The following is a 23,898-nucleotide window of genomic DNA, read 5'->3' on the forward strand; positions in this document are numbered from 1 at the left end:
ACAACTTACATAACATAATAAATATTCCTCTTTTTATAAATTCGTAAATGTGTTATGAATACCGTTGTACTGCTAAATGTGTTGAGATTTCATATAATATGTACAGTAGCGATCATGTTATTGGCAGTCAACATTTTTTTTATAACATAATTTTTAATATTAAGAAAACTTGAAAGAAATATCAGCTTGAGAATCGTGTGAAATCCTGAAGGTAAAGTGGGACAACTTTGCCCGTTTCGACATTGCTTAAAAAGAGTTGGGAAATGCATTGTTTGGGAAAGTCTACAGTTACTTAGCTTAAAACATTTGAGTAGCTATCGCTAAGGTTTTGTTTACACTGTACAGGTTTTCCTTGTTTTGCCTTTTCTCGCGTTATTTTGAGACATAGTTTTCAATGAGGTTTTTAGTTTACTGTTAAAATTCATAGGGTACTGTTAGCAGTATTAAACTAGATGCGGCCTTAGATACTTTTATTTTGCTGATATATCTCCATTACGCACTTTTCCTAGCATCCTGAGGTAATATCCCGGCATAAGCTGACTTTTACTGAACTAGGCCCGCATCGTGTGGATAGGAATCCATTTTTCACGAAATATATAAATATGAAACTGACAAAGTATTATATATACAATTATGATAAATTACAAATCCAACTAGTACGCGTATTCTCTAGTTCACATATGTCGTTATTCGGACTCACGATTTCAGAGCTATTTTGATTTAATGTTTGAATGCAAATTTGATTTCCATACGAATCGTAACACAGGATACGGGCCCTGATTTGCAAGACGATAAGGCTGATTTATCGAGTTTTTATACAGACTTTGTCCTAACCGGAAATTAGTTTGCCTACATTTAAGAAATTACACCCTTGGGCCTACGTCCACAAAGGGCTCTAAACATATATAAATCTCTTGAACGATCAAAAATCGAACACTGCAATACCACTGCTGCAAATTTTTCCAAATCAGCCACTTAAAGAATTCGTACATTACAAAGTTTTTAAGAAAAAGTATGGGCTTGTCTCCATCGACTCCCATTAATCTTCTATATGCCATAGCCAATGAACTACCACCTAACGAAAAGCAATTTGGCTAATCGCAAAGGAGATGGTTAAACTCTTCACATACAAGGATCCCTATGCAATGGTCATTTCCCTCATATAAGTTCTAGCTATTCTAGAGTTTATTTTTGATTTGGATTACGTTGATCGTTTTTTCACATACAGCAACATAACAATAATAGATAGACATTTACCAATCAAAAAATCGTCTTTAACGCCTGAAAAGGCACAAACACACTATGTACAACTACTAGAAGAATACACCTCCACAAACTTTCACGTTTTTTATACTGATGCCTCACTGTCAGACAACAGAACTGGATGCGCAATATACTGTAACGAATTTACTGCAAATCCTCTTATTTGAAACCTTCTGCTAAGTTGGAATCACTAAACTGTTGAATAAATAACTCCAATATTGAATAATGGAAAAATGGTCTTTATTAAAGTACTTCACAATAAATAATACTGCTATTGCTCGCCAGATAGCGTCTTAATCAAAACTGCTTGTAGCGCCTCTACTGGTATCGCCTTTTATACTCTCTGATTTCCTCGTTCGCATCTTCTAGGCGCTTCCATTTCCAGAATCTACTAGTTGGCCATTGGCTATCAAATTTCTCAGCTGTAACTACAATTGCACGATTTTATAGCTTCTCTCATTTCATACTTTCGGGAGTATCTCAGATATATGCATGTGGTTGTGCGTTGCTTCTCCGCTGCGTATACGTACATATGTATAGACATAATGATTAATTCGTTTATGTAGATACAAGTGACTGTCTGCTTTATTGTTGTTGTGACTTCATTTACTTAGCATCAGACTAGGGATGTGAGTATCACTTAGTGCCACTCATATTCGTCACAATACGATTATTCTGATAAAACCGAACCTCGCTTTTATATACCCTTTAAAACCTCCTCAGCTTTTGGAGAACTACTCGCCATTGAAGAAACAATAAATATTGCAATCAAGGAAAACCTCTAAAAAATAACTATCTTCACTGATAGCTTAATTTCATGCCACATCCTAAGAATAAGAAACACTAATAATAGTATAGCCATAAGAATACACAATCGAATCAAGAGCCAGAACTTCCAACAAATTCATTTAGTATGGACGCCCAGCCACATGGGTAACGAAAAAGCTGACCAAATTTCTAAATTAGCCATAAAAAATAGGCCGAACAAACAGGTGAAATTTAATATTGACGAAGCTCTCAAGCTAATTATGGACAACATTCATACCGAATGGTATAAAAATTTTTTAGATTATTCAATTGATTACCCCAACCTTTTTTCTAAAACCTTTCCATGTCGTAAAAATAGTCCTTGATTAAAAAACCTTTCACTTCCTCCTACTCAAATCAAAACTTTAAACAGAATACTCTCAGGACACACATATGACAAACAGTACCTTTACAGGATCAAAGCCTCTCTGTGTCTGTGGTGACACTGGCGGTTACATTCACCAGACCTTTCACTGTCGTAACTTTAACATTATTCGTGCTAACTTTTGATATATTTAATAAGTACAACAATTTTGAAGAAATATTCTTAAGCAACGATAACGCCAATATCACACAACTATCTACATTTTTACAAAAAGCCAATTTCTCATATTAATTAAAATAAATTTATTTAAATCATATTTTTTATCGCAAACTGTTCACTTCATTTATTATCATTTCGCATAACTTAATATCGCTTTAAGTATTTTTACATAACACACATCCGTGTCCACCAAGCACATTTCCTTATCAGTCCAGTCTCAACGCGTCCCAACTACCAGCGCTTGAAAGATATCTTTGTTCGCTTGATCATTTAAACGCAACACACGAACTTTCAACACCGGGGACCAAGAGGAACTGCGTCAACTATATTCCTCTACATGAGGCGGATTATTATCTCAACAATTATGTTTGAAAATGAATCAAACCCAACCCATAATAAATTGACAAATTTGAATATGAAATACAACTTAAAACTTGTTTTTTGCTGACAAGCTACTCGTTGCATCTATAGAATCAATCCTGCACAGGTGTATAAAAGATAAATTATCAAATATATAATGCTGAAAAGCAGCTCTTTTAATATATTGCAAAATTGGAGAAGTTACAATTACATCTACTCTAATTCTACAACCAACAAATTCACGACATTCACATCAAAACTCCAAATACCAAAGAGTCACATCAAAATAACTTAAGTTACAAAGGACAATACCTCCAATAGAAAACCGCTACACATTGTTCTGGCCTTTCGTATTACTATTGTGTACTGGTGGAGCTCAACGTTCTTCATCACAACACTGGAAATTTAATCCACTAATTAAACACCAGTAACGTTGGATAATAACTTGGAATCTGGGACTATCAAATATAGACCCTTCCATTAAACCAAATCCTAAAAAAAAAGTGAGACCCACCACCCCTCTTCGCTCTGTGTCCCATTTTCTTCTCCTGAATCTCCCTATTCTCCTTTTTCATTCTTATCCCTCCCTTGTTACATTTATCTCACTGCATTTATCCTCACTAATATTTTCACTACCACTCCATTCCCAATCCTATACCCCACCCATTCCCATTACCACTCCCAATCCCAGTTCTACTCTCAGTCCCACTCACGTTAACACTCCATCTCCCGGGCTATAAAGTCGCTGCTATCAGCTCTACACTATCGTCTCAAAATGAAGGCATTCTTTGCGTGCAAGAATTTTACCATATATGGTTCTCTGGATATAAAGAGGATTCCGAATATTGTTCGGCTCTAAGCGATAGAAAATGTCCCACCTAGCGAAGATTCTTATTCCATAAAGAGGTGAAATGATAAAAACTTTCAAGCAATAGTGTATTGAAATGTACGAAATTTTTTCAATTCGTAGTTTCACAGAACAAGAACTCCACCTGGGTCTGCATGTTTACATTTTATTCTGTCATCCCTTGTTAGAAAGTTGATGTATATTGGATTAAGTTTTCGTCATTCTTCAATTATGCAATTTTTCGTTCTGGCACCGAAAATTCCACAACGATGGAAGCAGTTTGGATTGAAACCAAATTTGAAAATCAATAGGGACGATAGGGACACTCCCTGAAAGTTATGGGAAGTGTTATCTATGTTTATGGCCGGAATGCAGATCAGTCTAGGCCAATCCACCCCATAGTTCCACGAGGAGCTTGGAGTCGCTAGAGCCTCGTCTGTTTAATACGTGTATAAGTTGTAACAAAACTGGCCTCACGTAGGCGAAGTTGACAATTGGGTTACGGAAGCTATGAATTGCGCTTATAAAGCCATTGGCTGATATCCTCAAATACGTGTTTTGGGTTTGATTCATAGACATTAATTATAGCTCAACATTAATTGGATTGAAAGAGTCTCTGGTATTTTGGTAGTGCTCTTACTCAAACAGCCAGGTTATATAAGGACCACTAAAGAAGCTGAGTGAGATTCAGGTTTCAGTGTTGTGTCCTCTAATCACTAGTTTTGAGCTCACCTTTATTAACCGTCCAAAATTTTAACTTTATAACAGTGTTAAATATGTCTATAGTTCTTTGACTTTCAATGGAGGCTAAATACAACGTCTTGGGCCAACGGGTTTACATTCCTCTGTATATCAGGTCAGTTCCTGAGTTTGATTTTATTAAAAAAAAAAAATGTTTATATCCAAAAATTTAAAGAAGAATTTCAGGTCATTCGACAATATGTCTTACATCCATTAATTTCAGGTCTGCGCGGTCTCTCTAACTGCATTCCACTTCACCTTAATGCCAAGGATTTCTCGTTTAAAAATAAAAATGTATAGGGCTCTTTACGGATTGACTTAATCCCATATCTTACAATTGGGATTATATCTCTTCGGTATATGTAAATATATTACTACAGAAAGCGACGCTTGAGGCCACTCACAATTTGCTGCAATAAAAATTTTAAGTTATCACATTTTATTACAAGTAACGGTAAACAAATTTAATTAAATTCAACATCATGCGTTACCAATCTTTGCTTTTATCATTCTTGTTAAATAACTTCTGTAAATCAATTGAACAAATCGACAAAACAGACATTCAAATGTGAATGTAAAATTGTTTAGCTTTATTAAGTTGTTGACATTTAACTAGAATTTACATCATTCAACTGTCAAATATGACAGGGCCATACAGAACATGCACAACTTGCAAACAAAATGCCTCAAACTCTAAAATAAGCTCATAATTATCAGTTCTAATGGGCTTTTGACTATTCGAAAACAAAATAAAAATGCATGAAACACGCGCGTGAGGGTGTAAATTTTGCAGCGAAGTAGTGAAATAAAATAATAATATACCACATTCCATTCATTATTCATACACAACTCACCCACAACGTGTGCTTACCCCGTAGCGAGGTTCGTATGTAATGAATATAGAGTCAATAGAAACCCACCGAGCTTCAACTTTTCGTTCAAGTTTTGGTGAAACTTGGGTACAAAAATTCTCCCATATAGAATTGTACGGAAGTCATTCATTTGTTTCAAGTGGGTTCTTCTCGACTTCCTTAATTAGAGGTTTCTCACTTGTCTGAGTGAGTGTAGTGCGGCATGTTCTCTTTTTTAAACGGTTTTATTTAGCTTGACTTGACAGGGTGGACGGCCGACCGGAACGAATTTTGTAATTGAAATTTAAGTAACTTCCCTATAAGCTACAAACTTGAAACTTGGAATATAGTCCAGAACCCGATGACAATGCAATAATAAGAAAAAGAATTCTGATAGGTCTCGCATGGATCGAAATATTTCAAAAAATCGTATTTGTGGTCCGATTTGGTCCATATTTGGAACACATAATACATACATGTATAGAAAGCGACCTATGATGTCCAATTTGGCTCGTATTTGGCGGCCACCGTGGTGTGATGGTAGCGTGCTCCGCCTACCACACCGTATGCCCTGGGTTCACACCCCGGGCAAAGCAACATCAAAATTTTAGAAATAAGGTTTTTCCATTAGAAGAAAATTTTTCTAAGCGGGGTCGCCCCTCGGCAGTGTTTGGCAAGCGCTCCGGGTGTATTTCTGCCATGAAAAGCTCTCAGTGAAAACTCATCTGCCTTGCAGATGCCGTTCGGAGTCGGCATAAAACATGTAGGTCCCGTCCGGCCAATTTGTAGGGAAAAGCAAGAGGAGCACGACGCAAATTGGAAGAGAAGCTCGGCCTTAGATCTCTTCGGAGGTTATCGCGCCTTGCATTTATTTAGTTTTATTTTTTTGGAACAAATGTTACATACATTCCGGTAAAAGTGGCATCAAAATATTTTGTAGTTCGAGGAGGGACAAGCATACGTGGCGCAGAGTCGAGTAAAGTCTTTGGAAGGATTATGTATTGTGGACTTAGATTGTAACAAATTGTCAGGAAAGAGTCCTTGTGATAATGAGTCATTAAATGAACTAAATAGAATGAGAAATAATAGGCAATTAAATAAAGACTAAAAACTTGAAAATAAAATAATTAAAAAAAAAATTTTTTAAGGTAAACAGTTTTATTGAAAACAAAACTTACATGAAGTAATAATAATACTAAAAGCTAGAAAATGTTTAGGTAGGTCCTAGGTACTAGTCATCACACTCTTCATAAATCTAAGGTGTTGATCAGATAAAAGCGTTGGACGCGTCAAATTTCTATTGATAGTCATAAGTAAGACCAACTGAACCTTAATCAGGTTATGCTACGCCTCACATTTTTAGAAATTGCACGCGTCCAACGCTTTTATTTAATTGCCTGATCAACGCCCTAGATTGATAGGAGTGTGGTGACTAGTTCCTAGGACCTACTTATTATTTTCTAGCTTTTAGTATTATTATTACTTCATGTAAGTATTGTTGTCAATAAAATTGTTTAACTTAAATATTTTTTTAAAATTATTTTATTATATATTGTAACGAATTTACTGCAAATCCTCTTATTCGCAACCTTCTACTAACGTTGGTATCGCTAAACTCTTGAATAAAAAACTCCACTCTTCAATAATGCAAAATGGACTTTATTAAAGTACTTCACAATAACACTTCCAACTCGCAACTAAAAGCTTGCTTAAATGAAACTGATAATACTGCTATTGCTCGCTAGATAGCGTCTTAAATCCAACTGATTGTCGTGTCTCTACTGTTGCTGCCTTTTATAGTGTTTGGCTTCCTCGTTGGCATTTCAAGGCGGTTCTGTTCTAGAATCTACTAGATGGTTACCTGCTATAAGTTTCTCAGCTATAACTACAGATGCACAATTTTTATAGCTTCTCTCACATGTGCGTGTATTTGTGAGCGACACTTCCACAACTATAATTGCATATCTCAGATAAGATATCTGCATGTGTTTGTGCGTTGCTTCTCCGCTGCGTGTGCGTACATATGTGTAGGCATAATGATTGAATTATTGAAGTGCATACAAGTCACTGCTTAGCATCGGCTTAGAGATGACATAATAATAATTGAAATTCAATTATTATAAGCCGGTGTTAAGCTCATGAATTCTTAAATATAAGTATAAACTGAACACACCATTAAACCAGCATACATAAATATGTACAACTGAACCCGAGTTTACAAAGCTTCTAATTCGCAACGAAGAAGAACATCACAAAAACAAATCTACATGGCACACAAATCAATATAGAGACAAAATGTCTCAATTGTGTTGATAGTGTAGAAATGAGAAAAACTGAATTAAGCATGAAAACAAATACCAGCAGGATGGCCTAGTGGTTAAAGGCTACTGCAGTTTCACCATGTGATTCACGGTTCGAATCCCGGTGAAACCTTTGATAACATTACAAAATTGCCTGATGATGATTACGTTGGCGGTTTTCGAAATGGTTCCATAGCAATATGCCAGTAAATGTTTCATTCTTTTCAGTTTCTCTTAGAAAACATAGTAATTGAAATTCAATTATTATAAGTTGGTGTTAAGCTCATGAATTCTTAAATATAAGTACCCCTTAGTGTTGCTAATATTCGTAACAATATAAAATATGGTAAAATGGGCATTGTCGTTTTTCGACAGTCTGGAAGAGGTTGGGAGGGGGGGGGGGGGGGGGTGAATATTTCACTCTTTCTGAAGTTCATCGGAGAAAGCAAGTGGTTCTTTCAGAGCTATTAGGAATTCATAGTTGGCCGAATGTGCCGCTACCCTGCACTCACTGAGGGTACTCGCAATTACAAAAATGTCTACGAGTGGAAGGGTGAAAATTTCCCATGCACGTCCTTAACACAGGCTAACCTCAGTCATAGATCTGTTAACTTAACAATCATTATTGCCATCCTAAGAACACCAACGAAAACTGTTAAAATGACTGATTTCCATTAACATTAGAATAACAGGGAAGGATATTGATATGACAAGATATTTCTGAGGCACCATTTGGTCATAAGAACAAATTATTAAGCGCCGTGAGCATAAGTCTCTCTTTAAAATAAGCTGATGAGTTGGCATAATATTGGCTTTAATTCGTCGATGAAATCAATATTGAAGTCAGGTCTTTTAGCAGAAAAATCAGTTAGAGTGATTAAGGATAACCAAATTTGCTCTGTAGACAAAAAACTCGGTTGATTTAACCATAGCGCGATCAATTTTACTGAATGTCTGTTGATTCATGAAGAACAGCCCCGATTTGTAGCGCCATTTCTTTTGGTGTGATTGACTGGGTTATTGAAGCAAACAATCTGTCAAGAGAATGATCTAAAACAAGATCGAAGTATATTTCTATAAAAAAAGGCAAATTAAATTAGAGATGACATTGCGGTGACTAATTGTCGATAGTGCAAATGCAAGTGCACATACACACCCATGCTATAACATGGAGTTATTTAGCCCAGTTCGCATTTGAAAGTTGAAAGCCAAGCAAGGGACAACAGGTACCAATAAATGAATATAAGCAGAAAATGGTTAACGTAAATAGAAAAATTGATCAAATGATCGTTTATACAAGTTATATAAATTTTGGTTATTGTTTCACATCTAATTGATACTCATCATATTTTCTTCGAAAGCAAGCTAAATACATCTATTGTCTGGGCTATGCATTGTAATGCACAATTAGATTGTACATACAAACAAATGTCGGTGTTTGCTAAATAATTTTGGCGTAGTTATGCGACACTTTTCTTTACCATGCCGCTGCTTTTTAATTTTTAGAATGTTTCTTTTTGTTGTTTTTGTTGGGATTATTTATAAACTTTTTAATACATACAACAATACATTTGCGAGTTTCCATTGTTACGGTCGCGACAATTTTGTGCAAAACTTTTATAATTTAAACAAGTAAGAAGGTCTTAGTTCGGCTGAAACCGAGCACTACATACCCTCTTGTGCACTTGAGATGCTGTTGCTGTGTGCTTTATGTGATTATAAGGATGCGCAATGATATATTGATGGTTGTTTTCTAAACTCATTTTCGTTCAAAAGAATCGAAAAGGCGTGCTATTTAACCGATTTCGATTGTCTTCACTCAGTCCATATGATTTGGCAAGGATAGTGTCTCTGCCCAATTTCAGTGTAATATATTTAACGGCTTTTGATTTACGGCTTGATATACTTCCATATTTGCTTCTTCTAAATGTGGGTGGTGCCACGACCATATTCCATAATCTTTTTGAATTTATATTTTGCGTCACAAAGCCAATCCACCTGCTAAATTTCATTAGCTTAGCGATATTCGTTTTTGAATTATCTCATTTTTTCAATTCTTCTAAATTTTCGATATTGCAAAGGCGGGCGTGGTTATCGTCCGATTTCGCTCATTTTCAATATGAATCTATTCTGGGTCCAGATAAGCTAGTGTACCAAATTTGGTGAAGGTATCGGACAGACAGACGGACGGAAATGGCTTAATCAATTTTTTTTAGATACTGATGATTTTGATATATGGGAGTCTATAACTATCTCGGTTCCTTTATACCTGTACAACCAACCGTTATCCAATCAAAGTTATAATACCCGAGCTAGCTGATGAAGAAGTGAAATTCCGAAACATGTACTAGTATCCATCGCCGTTTGTAAACTTTGCAATTTTTCTCTAATATCGGTAACACAAACAATCGTATAAAGCAATATCAGCAAGTCTCGCTAATTAAATACAGATGATAAAGTTATAATACCTTGTGAACAAGTACAGCTGGGTATAAAAATGCTCAAGGTAATTAATGGATTATTATACACAAAAAACATTGCAAGAAGAAAGAATAATAGTCTGGAAAAATACAAATAAAACAAGTAAAGAAGGTTAAGTTCGGGTGTAGCCAAACATTACATACTCAGTTGAGAGCTATGGTGACAACATAAGGGAAAATAACCATGTAGGAAAATGAACCGAGGGAAACCCTGGAATGTGTTTGTATGACATGCGTATCAAATGAAAGGCATTAAAGAGTATTTTATGAGGGAGTGGGCCATAGTTCTACAGGTGGACGCCATTTAGGGATATAGCCATAAGGATCAGGGTTGACTCTAGAATTTGTTTTCACGATATGGTATCAAACGAAAGGTGTTACTGAGCATTTTAAGAGGGAGTGGGCATTAGGTCTATAGGTGGACGCCGTTTCGAGATATGGCCATAAAGGTGGGCCAGGGGTGACCCTAGAATTTGTTTGTACAATATGGGTATCAAAAGAAAGGTGTTAATGAGTATTTTAAAAGGTAGTAATCCTTAGTTCCATAGGTGGACGCCGTTTCGAGATATCGCCATAAAGGTGGGCCAGGGGTGACCCTAGAATTTGTTTGTACAATATGAGCATCAAACGAATGGTGTTAATGAGTATCTTAAAAGGGAGTGTGCCTTAGTTCTATAGGTGGATGCCGTTTCGAAATATCGCCATAAAAGTGGACCAGGGGTGACTCTAGAATGTTTTTGTAGGATATGGGTATCAAATTAAAGGTATTAATGAGGGTTTTAAAAGGGAGCGGTGGTTGTTGTATAGGTGGTCGCCTTTTCGAAATATCGCCATAAAGGTGGACCAGGGGTGACTCTAGAATGCATTTGTACGATATGGTTATCAAATGAAAGGTGTTAATGAGTATTTTAAAAGGGAGTAATCCTTAGTTCCATAGGTGGACGCCGTTTCGAGATATCGCGATAAAGGTGGACCAGGGGTGACCCTAGAATTTGTTTGTCCAATATGGGCATCAAACGAAAGGTGTTAATGAGTATTTTAAAAGGGAGTGGGCCTTAGTTCTATAGGTGGACGCCGTTTCGAAATATCGCCACAAAGGTGGACCAGGGGTGACTCTAGAATGCATTTGTACGATATGGTTATCAAATGAAAGGTGTTAATGAGTATTTTAAAAGGTAGTAATCCTTAGTTCCATAGGTGGACGCCGTTTCGAGATATCGCCATAAAGGTGGAGCAGGGGTGACCCTAGAATTTGTTTGTACAATATGGGTATCAAAAGAAAGGTGTTAATGAGTATTTTAAAAGGGAGTGGGCCTTAGTTCTATAGGTGGACGCCGTTTCGAAATATCGCCACAAAGGTGGACCAGGGGTGACTCTAGAATGTGTTTGTACGATATGGGTATCAAATTAAAGGTATTAATGAGGGTTTTAAAAGGGAGTGGTGGTTGATGTATAGGTGGTCGCATTTTCGAGATATCGCCATAATGGTGGACCAGGGGTGACCCTAGAATTTGTTTGTACAATATGGGTATCAAAAGAAAGGTGTTAATGAGTATTTTAAAAGGTAGTAATCCTTAGTTCGATAGGTGGACGCCGTTTCGAGATATCGCCATAAAGGTGGAGCAGGGGTGACCCTATAATTTGTCTGTACAATATGGGTATCAAAAGAAAGGTGTTAATGAGTTTTTTAAAAGGGAGTAATCCTTAGTTCCATAGGTGGACGCCGTTTCGAGATATCGCCATAAAGGTGGGCCAGGGGTGACTCTAGAATTCGTTTGTGCAATATGGGTATCAAACGAAAGGAGTTAATGAGTATTTTAAAAGGGAGTGGGCCTTAGTTCTATAGGTGGACGCCTTTTCGAGGTATCGCAATAAAGGTGGACCAGGGGTGACTCTAGACTTTGTTTGTGCAATATGGGTATCAGATGAAAGGTGTTAATGAGTATTTTTAAAAGGGAGTGGGCCTTCGTTCTATAGGTGTTCGCCTTTTCGAGATATCGCCATAAAGGTAGACCAGGGGTGACTCTAGAATGAGTTTGTACGATATGGGTATCAAATTAAAGGTATTAATGAGAGTTTTAAAAGGGAGTGGTGGTAGTTGTATATGTGAAGGCGTTTTCCAGATATCGACCAAAATGTGGACCAGGGTGATCCAGAACATCATCTGTCGGGTACGGCTAATTTATTTGTATATGTAATACCACGAACAGTATTCCTTCCAAGATTCCAAGGGCTTTTGATTTCGCCCTGCAAAACTTTTTCATTTTCTTCTACTTAATATGGTAGGTGTCAGACCCAATTTACCAATTTTTTTTTTTTTTAAGGTATATTTTGCATCAATAGACCAATTCAATTACCATGTTTCATCCCTTTTTTCGTATTTGGTATATATTTGTGGCATTTTTTTTCATTTTTCGTAATTTTCGATATCGAAAAAGTGGGCGTGGTCATAGTCGGATTTCGGCCATTTTTTACACCAATACAAAGAGAGTTCAGATAAGTACGTGAACTGAGTTTAGTAAAGATATATCGATTTTTGCTGAAGTTATCGTGTTAACGGCCATGCGGAAGAACAGACGGACGACTGTGTATAAAAACTGGGCGTGGCATCAACCGATTCCGCCCATTTTCACAGAAAACAGTTAATGTCATAAAATCTATGCCCCTACCAAATTTCAAAAGGATTGGTTAATTTTTGTTCGACTTATGGCGTTAAAAGTATCCTAGACAAATTAAATAAAAAAGGGCGGAGCCACACCCATTTTGAAATTTTCTTTTATTTTTGTATTCTGTTGCACCACATCATTACTGGAGTTGAATGTTGACATACTTTACTTATATACTGTAAAGATATTACATTTTTTGTTAAAATTTTACTTAAAGAAATTTTTTTTTTAAAAGTGGGCGTGGTCCTTCTCCAATTTTACTAGTTTTTATTAAGCGTACATATAGTAATAGGAGTAACGTTCCTACCAAATTTCATTATGATATCTTCAACGACTGCCAAATTACAGCTTGCAAAAATTTTAAATTACCTTGTTTTAAAAGTGGGCGGTGACACGCCCATTGTCCAAAATTTTACTAATTTTCTATTTTGCGTCATAAGTTCAACTCATATACCAAGTTTCGTCGCTTTATCTGTCTTTTGTAATGAATTATCGCATTTTTTCGGTTTTTCGAAATTTTCGATATCGAAAAAGTGGGCGTGGTTATAGTCCGATATCGTTCATTTTAAATAGCGATCTGAGATGAGTGCCCAGGAATCTACATACCAAATTTCATCAAGATACCTCAAAATTTACTCAAGTTATCGTGTTAACGGACGGACGGACGGACATGGCTCAATGAAATTTTTTTTCGATCCTGATTATTTTTATATATGGAAGTCTATATCTATCTCGATTCCTTTATATATGTACAACCAACCGTTATCCAATCAAACTTAATATACTCTGTGAGCTCTGCTCAACTGAGTATAAAAATTATAATCTTGGTCGATCGGTGTGTTATCGCCGAGGAATAAACAACGAGTTGTCATTGTGGTAAAAACTTGGTGTCAATAACAATGGTTATCGGTGAGCTACCAATTTTTTTATCGACGAGTTATCGGTTTGCTGTCGAAAAGTTATCGTAGTGTTACCAAGTTATCACCGGCGTGTTATCGATTTGTTACAGAAAGGGTTTTTTCAAAATTTTAATAAAATTTTTGACTTCTTAAAGTTATCGGAGTTACACGTATCTTTTGTCGGCCTGTTACTGTTTTTTCGTCGAAATGTTTTTATCGAAATGTTTTCGATTTATTATAGCAAAGTTATCGAATTTTTATCTTATTTAAAATAAAATTGAAAGCACATCAGTGAACCGTCGGCGATTCAGAGCCGATAAATAACTGATAACTGGACGATATTTTTGCTTTCGATAATAAGCCGATAATAAAACAAAAATGGTTGGTATTGGTTGTTGCCAATGAACGAAGCTCTTTTCAAATCGCCTGAAGTTACTTGCTTCTGATTAAGTTACATGTTTTGTTGGCGATCTCTTACTTACTTAATTGACGTTTAACAGTTTAAACGATTATGGTTGTCCAACAAGGACGGATTTTAAATATATGTCAACCTCATCCTTCTAGCGGATTGGTGGCCGCCCTCTTTCTCTGTTTCCGTATGCGGGTTCCGAAGCAAATACGTTCTTAGCCGAAGCATCATCTTTCAATCGCATCACATGGTCAAGCCAGCGGCTAGTTGATTTCTGCGTACAGCTCGTACAGCTGATAATTAAATCTTCTTAAGGGCCGTAAATCTTTCAAATAACTCTTCTATATAATTTTCCCAGATCTGTCACATATTGTCAGAGTCCACGCTTCTGCACTATACTTTTCAATTGGCTACTTACTCCGAAGTAGGACTTATTTGGAGGAGTGACTCTTCACTAGATTTTAAGGCTGATGCCATCAAAAACTGGCTCTGAGCTCTAGTTAATTTAAAAACATCAGTTTTCAAAACGTCCACATGTACTATGTTCACCCATCGAATTTCATGTGTACTTGGTACCCCCGCTCTTTTCTTATGTGGTATCACAAAAGGTTTCCATCGGGTTAGCTACCTCCTGACCAACCTTATACAAGGCATACAATTTCCACATCTGAGAGAAATATCACGTAATCTCGGCTGACAATTCAACAACGCGCTATTCCAGAATTTGATCGAATAACGGTATATATCAAATATAATCGCTGCTCTTTTGCTCAAGTGAATGCTGAGATATAGATTTTTGAAAAATATTTTAAAGTAGGGCACTCCTAAAAAAAATCTAGTATAGGGCGTTCTTTAAAAGTTTTCAGAGATAAATAATTTTCGAAACGTCTGCCGAGATATGGCGTTGCAGTTCCATTTTTAAATTTTTATTTTGACCTTTTAACCATTTCTGCTCTTAGCTGACCCGCTGTGATATGAAACAAAGTAACGTTACGTAAGATGGCAAGGTTGATGGAAGAAAAATCGTCGGTGGGAGAATGCTCAAGTAAAAATAATACAATTTATACAATAAAGATGCTTGTAAAGGCTGCTTTTGAACAATAAAATTGTTAAAATAAAGAAAGTATGACCTTCATATATAATGGGTAGAAAAAATAACTACAAAGCTTAATTTGAGGAGCTGAGAGCAGCTAAATATCTGCCTTCGGCATAGAACAAGAACTGCGGCCAAGCAGTAATAACCCGTTACTTAGAGGCATTGCACCCACACATTTGATATTTTAATATCAAAAATCCAACCCCTCGGCCCGCCTGCTTTGTTACTGCATTTACGGAAAGATGATGCAGCACTTTTTGTTTTATTTTGCTGCCTTCACTGTATTAATTGCATTTACTATGTATGCATTGTTGTTGTTGTGCTAGACACTATTTATTCATTGTTATTATTATTTTTGCTAAAAGTGAACGACAGTTTTATGTATAATAATTTATTTAACTTTACTCATTTCAGTAATTTTAGAGTCGAAATTATTAAAGGCGTCATGTGGCAATGGAAGCAGGGGTAAAGCGAAGGCAACGAGGAACATAATAATCAGCTAACAAGTGGTAAATGCTTTTAATTTTACTTAAGTATTTCATTGTTTTTAGAAGGTTAAATATAATATCATTTGTAAGAGCCGCTTAAAGTAGGCGTATCTAATCGATATTAAAAATTAAGGCTGAGGTGCTCTTTGGTACTAAAAATAAGTTAAAACAGATAAAATGCGATTAAGCTGCTTTATATGTATGAAATTAAAAACTAGGGAACCGTAACAGTTATACAATTAAAAAATTAAAATGTTAACAATACCTATTATTATGTGTATTTAATTAGCGACACAGGCTTATATTGCTTTATACAATTGCTTTTACTTACTTACTTATTTAATTGACGCTTAACCGTTAATTGTTTTTACTTCCTTTATATTAGTTTCGTTTGATTTTTTCCCCTAATTTCCACAAAAAATTGGAGAAACTTGCAATTCATTTTTGAGTAACTTCCCGGACAGCTAGAGTCTTGAAACATGGAACACACAGAAACCCGAGGACAATTTATTACGTGGAAAAAAAAACTTTGCTAAGTGGTCCAAGAATCGTAAAAGTTCCAAAAAAAAAAAAACGTCTGAACTTGGAAACTCTTCTTTCGAGTCTTAAGAAACTTCCCAATAACCGAGCCAAATACTCAGAAAGAATGTGTTCTATTAGTTTGTAATATTTAGGATAAAAGAATTTTCTAGATGGGACAAGGATCGAGATATTTGGGATGTCCATTTACAAAATATGGAAGTATGCGACCGCTATGTGAGTAAGTTACCGTAGAGCTAGATTCTTGAAGCAAAGAACATAATTCAGAATCCCAATACAAAGAACATTACAGAAAAAAATTTCGCTAGGTGGTCCAGAGATCGTGAAAACTAAAAAAAATCTTCCGAACTGGGAAATTTTGCTTTGGCATTTTAAGAAGTTTCCCGATAACCCAGTGACCTGAAACTTTTAACGAAATATTGGGCTCTAATAGTTGGGAGTATTTAGATAAAAGAAAGGACAGAGTTCGAGATATTTAGAGGTATTAAAAAGTCCATTTAGAATTGTGGAATCTTGTGATCGATTTTTAAGTAACTACGTAACACATATTTCAGGTGATCTTGAAAATGCAGCAAAAGGAAAAAGGAAAAAGAATATAAAAAAGTTTAAGTACTTTTTTATATGTTTGGACGAGAAGGAATGAAAGATGCCTCTTTAAACAAACACCTAATCTTGTTGAACTTTGATATTCAAATTATAACAACCACTGTAAAAATTTGTTTGAAGAATAAAAATATAAAGGAGGAGTGCAATAAATATACTTTCGATATAATCTTTACCCCAGACAGTATTTTTTGAAAATTTGAATAAAAAAATATTCAAACATCATACCACCAGATTACTAAAAACGTTCGAATTTTAAATTATACTTAACACGCTTAACTTGTATGTTTACAAGCAGATTTATTGAAGACTCGCCGCTGTGGTTAAATATCTCGCTACAAAACGAATTGTGCTTAATAGCGGAGACAGGAACCTCTGTGCTACAATGCTATCAACAGCAAGTATCTAAGTGGATTATAGATAGTAAAGCGGCAGCACATTTGTGTATTTTTTAGGTTTTTTAAACTATATTTATTATTTATTCGAAAATCAATGTACCTTACGTTGGTAATACACTTCTCTTCTCTCCTAAATGGAGACAACGATTTACCACACACAGATGACGAACCCGATCCCACAATCGATGATGATGGAATAAATGTCCGCAACTGCTGCAATATTTTTAAAGAAAAAAGGACATAACCCACTAGATCCGTTTGCACTGACATCTTGATCACCGAAATGCCACAAATGAGATCTTCAAGATTCAGGGACAATTAACCAAAATTAATAGGGGTGTCATTTTCCGTATCTAGTTCTTCGGTGAGAATCGTCTCTGTCTCAAAATTCGCCCCGAAAAAATCAGCAAAGAGGTTGACAGCTTCGCCATTATAAGAAACTTGAGATGGGCTGCTTGCACACGACTTTTTAGCCTTAAAGTAACGACAAAAAGATTTAGGGTTTAACTTAATATCCCTTTCAAATTTAGCAAAATATTTATGAAGTTTCTTACCCAAAGATTTAAACTTACTTGAGTATAATAAATATTTATCCTCATGAAGATGCATTTTCGATAATTTATACCTTTTAAAAAATGTATTCCTTAAATTTTTAAGTCTTTTCAACTTTCTTTTATACCAAGGTATTTTGTAACATTTCCTTTTCACTCGAGGAATTAAAGTGGAGCAAATTTCACTGACTTTAACTTTGAACAGATCAAAGCATTCGTTTACACTTTTCCCAGAAAATATAGTATCCCAATCATGCAAATTGATTCTACCGCTAATGGCATTAAAGTTGCAATTTTTGAAACAGTAATTATCCGGGAGCAAATCTAAGTCGACATTTCTAAATTCGTAAAACTCCAGTTGCAGGACAAGAGGAACATGATGCAAGCCGGGGCATGACAGAGGGTCGAGACATTCTTCCAAAGAAAAGCTCATATCTTTACTTAAAAAAATTAAATCTAATGTTTTAAACAGTTTATTTAAAATTGCATTAAAGTGGGTAAGATCAACGCTTAATAAGTTGTCAACAACATACGTTTCGGAAAAGCTAGTTATATTGTTGGGGTACAAAGTTAAACTCTCGCCCATTGGCGCCCATCTCACATCTCCTATATTGAAATCACCTAAGATACAAAAATTACACTCTGATTTCCTAGAAACTAAGTCTATAAGATTATCAGTATGTGCTTTATACAAACTGTCAATACTACCAGGCGGAATGTAAGATACATATATAAAGAGTGTCGACGACCCCTTGACACATACACACAGTTGATCCAACTGCGTGCCCTCATTCTGCAGCGAAATAGATGATGAGTGATATTTACGCCGAACATCAATTAAAGTACCACCTCATCGGGACAGGCCTGTTTTAACGTATCTCGATCTTTTCTATATACGTTGTGTATTTCGGGATCAAAATATTCGTTGTCATAGAAATCTTTATTTAGCCAGGTTTCCACGAAAACGTAAACATCAAAAGTGAACTAAGCTCATATACTGCTTTAGACTTGGTTCTAAGCCCAGAATAATATATACTGAACAGCAAAGCATTCGATTTGACATTCAGGTACGTTGCTACACCACTTGTTGAGTTGTACCGCCCCTTGAAAAAAAAAAAAAAAAAATGGAACGGCCGTAGAATTACATTAACAGGCCAGATGTTCGCATCAATAATATTATTGTAATAAGATTCCGATATGCCTAGTTTAAAACTAATTCGCCTTAGTTCGGACAGATTGGTACCACTTTTTACGAGCTTGTCTCATTTCAAATAAGTTTTAACAATGCCAGTATGTTTCGTGACATAGCTTAAAATATCATCCTCGGTCACTTTGGGCAAGAACGATGAAACGTGCAGCCAGCTCATGCTCGAAGCTACACACAGTTTTGAGTTGGTATTTACGCCAAGAACTAGTGGCTTACTTGGATTATTCTTGGCACTCATCCCTACCGGTAAAGGTCCAGGAACATTACCATTATTCTGCGTGTTACTCACAGTATGAGCATCCCGCAGTCCAAAATTTGCAGTTCATGGGTCATTATTTTGGGCTACCACCTTAGCGAAACTCATTGGCAACGAAGTATTAGTACCAGTGGCATAAGTAGTAGAAGAGGTAGTAGTGTTGATGGACACAGAGGAAGTAGAAAGTGGCACCGAAGCAGCGGAAGCATTCGTTAACACTGGTTTAGTTTTATTTTTCTTACTACCCTTCACAGTCGGACTAGAGTTAGTACGGTTCACACCATGTTTAATATCTGCACCCTTTGAAATACACGGCTGGGTATTATTATTCGGCAAATGTTTATCCAAATGGACCCAAAGTAGCAACCGTGGTTGTAATGCAAGTTAAAGCGAGCGTGTTGTTGCAAATATTTCGTTACACGATTTCCCATTATTGTTGCTAAATAGAAATTGAAACTTTTTACAAATAATAGAAAAAATATGCTTTGTAATTGGGTTAAACGAGAGGCCGAAATAAGTAAATCGAATTAAACGGGATTGTTTTTTACAGTTTCACTGCAGATAAGTCATTCTTTTAATCACTCAGTTTTGTTACTTGACTAAATAGAAACGAGTGATTTGTGTATTAACTAAAATCAATAAATTCAGCATATTGAGGGTTATATATGTACGAGGTTGCGTATATTTCGTTATCTATTTATTGATGCGATTGATTGTATAAATCAGTTATTTTGAAAAATGAAAATAAGAAACAACCTTTCCCACTTTAGTCTCATAGACCTGCTCGCTTCGGTGCAAATGGAAAAACGGTAAAATTTCCCAGATTTGTGTTCATCCATTCAGCGCTGTTTCACTGATGCCGTATCTTCGGTCACCCAATTCATGACTTACTTATTTAACTGGTTCTTAACCATTTATACGGTTATGACCGTACAAAAGAGCGTGCCTATCGCTTTTTTGTTGAGTTGACTGGTGCCAATTGGTCACGCCAAGTGAACTTAAATCGTATTCCACCTGATCCTTCCAGTGGAGTGGATGCCGCCTTCTTCCTCTGCTTCCATAGGCGGGTTCCCATAAAAATACCATAAGTAATAATCTTTCAATCGCATAATATGGTCTAGCTAGCGTAGCCGCTGCGTTTTAATTCGCTGGACTATGTTGATGTCTACGTAAAGCTCGTGTAGCTCATCATTAAATCTTCTTCGGTACTCACCGTTGCCAATGCTGTGAGGTCGGTAAATCTTTCGAAGACATTTTCTATCGAACTTTTCTTTTCCGCCTCATTTGATGTTTCCATGGTACATGCTTCTGCATCATATAGCGGGACGAGTACGATAAGTGACTTGTAGAGCATGATTTTCATTTGACTTTTCGCTAGATTTCCAAGCTAATGTTGCTGTTTGTGCTGGTTCCCAAATAAACGTAATCTTTTACTATTTCGAAAATGTGGCTACCAACAATGGCGTGATTGGAGCGGTTAAGTTCTTGTGTAATCTTAAAGAGCATCCAATTGCAAAAATCGCACTATGAAACTTCGTTTAGTTTCGAAGGGTTCGAGGAAGTCTTTTTCAATTCTGACTGAGCTAATGGTGTTGCGCAATGTCATTTTGCACATTCGTATATGTTTTACGGGCAAGCCAAATTCACACATCGAAAGCGGCTTTAAAACCTACGAAAAGGTGATTTGTGTTATTTATTTTTTTCGCGATTTTTTCCAAGATTTGGCGCATAGTGAAAATCTGGTCGATGGTAGGTATAGTGTTAACTACTTTGTACTCTTTACTTTAATTTTTAAAATAATTTTTAATTGAGTTTTCGTGTTAACTTAAAATTTTTTGAATAACTTCAAAAAAGGAAAATTCAAATTAGTTGGAAAATATTTAAACTCAAAAATAAATAAAATAATATTTTTAAAAAATAAATATTTAAATATTTGGTTAACCACCAAATATATTGGTGATTCTACCAACGGACCTAATTTTTAAATCTATATTTGATACAAATGCTGAATGTGGCGCTTTACGTATCACAGAGCTACTGAACAATACAATACCGCAAATAGAAGTGCAACTAAGTGACGTGCTACCAAAGAAAAGTTTTATTAAGTTGTCTGAACCAATTGCAGACTATCTACCGGTTTCGGCAAATGTGCACACGATCCAATACAAAAAAGCATGAACTGATTTCTCAAAGAAATGTTAAATCAAAAATATCTACAAGAATTAGTGAAGATTAAATAGTGAATTCTAAAACGAAATTTATCTAAAAATAACTCTCTAAAATAGTACACAAATATCATCAAATATTTATATGAAGTGAACCAAAGAAGTTATTATACTTAAACAAACATCCAAATTTAAAAAATTATTATACAAAGATATAAACTATGAACTACATATATTTATATATATACAAACATAAAGAAACTATCTACGTAAATTCAAATATTAAAAAATTTTATTATCGATATTTAAAAACTTAAAATTTAACTAATTACTTAAAAATTAAAGACTATTTACAATTGGGTTATCCACTTCACTACAACAAGAGCTATTACAACAATTTTACGCACAATACACACAAGAACGGATTTAAAATATAAGACATCACGATGAAAATGACGAGATTTATAAAAAAAACCACAAAGCAATTGCATAAACAGCAACAACGATGTATTTAATTGTTATCACGTCCAAAAAACGCAATTGATTCCCTTAAAATCTTTACAATCATCAATCAACTACTTATTCATTTTAATATTTTTTTCTTTATTAAACTTAATTTTATGTAAGTATAATTTTTATTTTAATATTAAATTTAAAATTTTCAATTATAATTTAAATTAAAATTTTAAACCCTTTAAATTTTCAAATTTATTTTAAGATTATTTTTATATTTAAATAATTTCATATAAATAATTTTTTTATTTTTATTCCCACTTTTTTTTTTTTATAAAAAGAAATATTTTATTTAAATTGTTAATTCCCTTTCCAAAAAAAATCCTGAAATATTTTCTAATTTTTAAATTTTTCATTTAAATTTTTTTCATATGGTTCTGCGTTCACCAATACGAACTCGAAATTTTACAAATTGTGAAAATCAAAATAATAACTATACAAATAACACAATGACTCACAGTACAACTCAAAATTCTAACATTAATACAACACAAAACAACATCTCTAATATAACACAAGATACTTCAACACAAAATAACTTTACAAATGTTTCTTCTACTAAATCTATTAAATTACCACAATTTTGGCAAGATGCTGGTTTTGACTTGTTGAAGGACAATTATATCAATAATATCACTGATGATAATTTAAAATTTCAAAATGTTTTAGTTACCCTTCAACGAGATACTATTTCCAAAATTTTTGACGTTATTAACCCTCCTCGTCTTTTCAATAAATATGATACAATCAAAAACATTTTATGTGAAAGATTTTCTCTTAGCGAAGAAAAACGATTAGAACAATTAATTTCAAAAACTGAACTTGGTGATCGTTCACCATCTGAATTATTCAGATTTATGAAATCACTTATAGGTACTGACTCCATTGTAAGTCAAGAATTACTTTTCAAATTATGGATTCGTAAATTGCCACAAGAAATACAAATCCATTTAACTTCTAGTAACAATGAAAATAAAGATGAAGTAATTATTTTAGCTGACAAACTTTTTGATTTAATCAACAAGCCTCATTCTTGCAAATTTCCTATAGTTTCGAGTATAAATAATAATATTTTAGAACAATGCGTTAAAAATTTAACTGAATTAACTACGGCTATTTATCAAAATTTAAATAAAATTTCTAATGATATTAATCAATTACAAATCCGTTCAAGATCTAAAGATAGAAATATATCTAAATCTCGAAATTTTTCAAGATCCAGAAATTTTTCAAACAATCGTAATTTTAATTCACAAACAAATGTATACCCCCATGCAACTTTAATCAAAATCATAATTCAAATTCCGAACAAAATTTTAACTAAAAAAATCCATTATGACGGTGACGGATAATGGAACTATTATTAAACCTACTCGTCGCCTATTCATATTTGATAAAATCAATAAACTTAATTTTCTTATCGATACCGGCGCAGTTGTATCAGTTATTCCTTTTTCTAAATTTAAAATTTATTATAGAAATTCTGATCTTACTTTGACTACAGCAAATGGTTCTTCAATTGAAACTTTTGGTACAGAACTACTTAAAATTGATTTAGGTTTAAGAAGAGAATTTGAATTTCCATTCATTATTGCGGAGCAAACTGTTTAGAAAAGTTCGGTATTATTGTCAATATAAAAAATAAAGAAATAATGGATTCCACTACAAAAATTAAAGTTGCTGGATCTCCTGGATTTTCTGATATTTTCTCACTCAAAATTCCTATTGTCGAAAATAAGTTTTCAAAATTACTTAATGAATTTCCATATATTTTCTGTGCAACAGATTGTACTAAAAAAGTTAAACACCATAGAGTTCACAGGATAGAAACAAAAGGTATTTTACCATTTTCGAAACCCAGGCATCTTGATCCAACCAAACTTAAAATTGCTAGAACTGAATTTGAATTTTTAG

At 34.7% G+C, this 23,898-nt stretch overlaps 1 protein-coding gene across 1 annotated transcript in view; it reads left to right on the forward strand.

The window, feature by feature from the left end:
• The window catches only part of blo (bloated), a 412,052-nt gene that overhangs the window by 93,725 nt on the left and 294,429 nt on the right, over positions 1-23,898 (forward strand). The window contains exon 2 of the mRNA XM_067772656.1: positions 15,678-15,772. The gene's annotated coding sequence lies outside the window, so the exon portion shown is untranslated. The remainder of the gene's footprint in view (positions 1-15,677; positions 15,773-23,898) is intronic.

The sequence above is a fragment of the Eurosta solidaginis genome, chromosome 3 (genome assembly GCF_040869045.1).
Source record: "Eurosta solidaginis isolate ZX-2024a chromosome 3, ASM4086904v1, whole genome shotgun sequence".
NCBI classification, from domain to species: domain Eukaryota; kingdom Metazoa; phylum Arthropoda; class Insecta; order Diptera; family Tephritidae; genus Eurosta; species Eurosta solidaginis.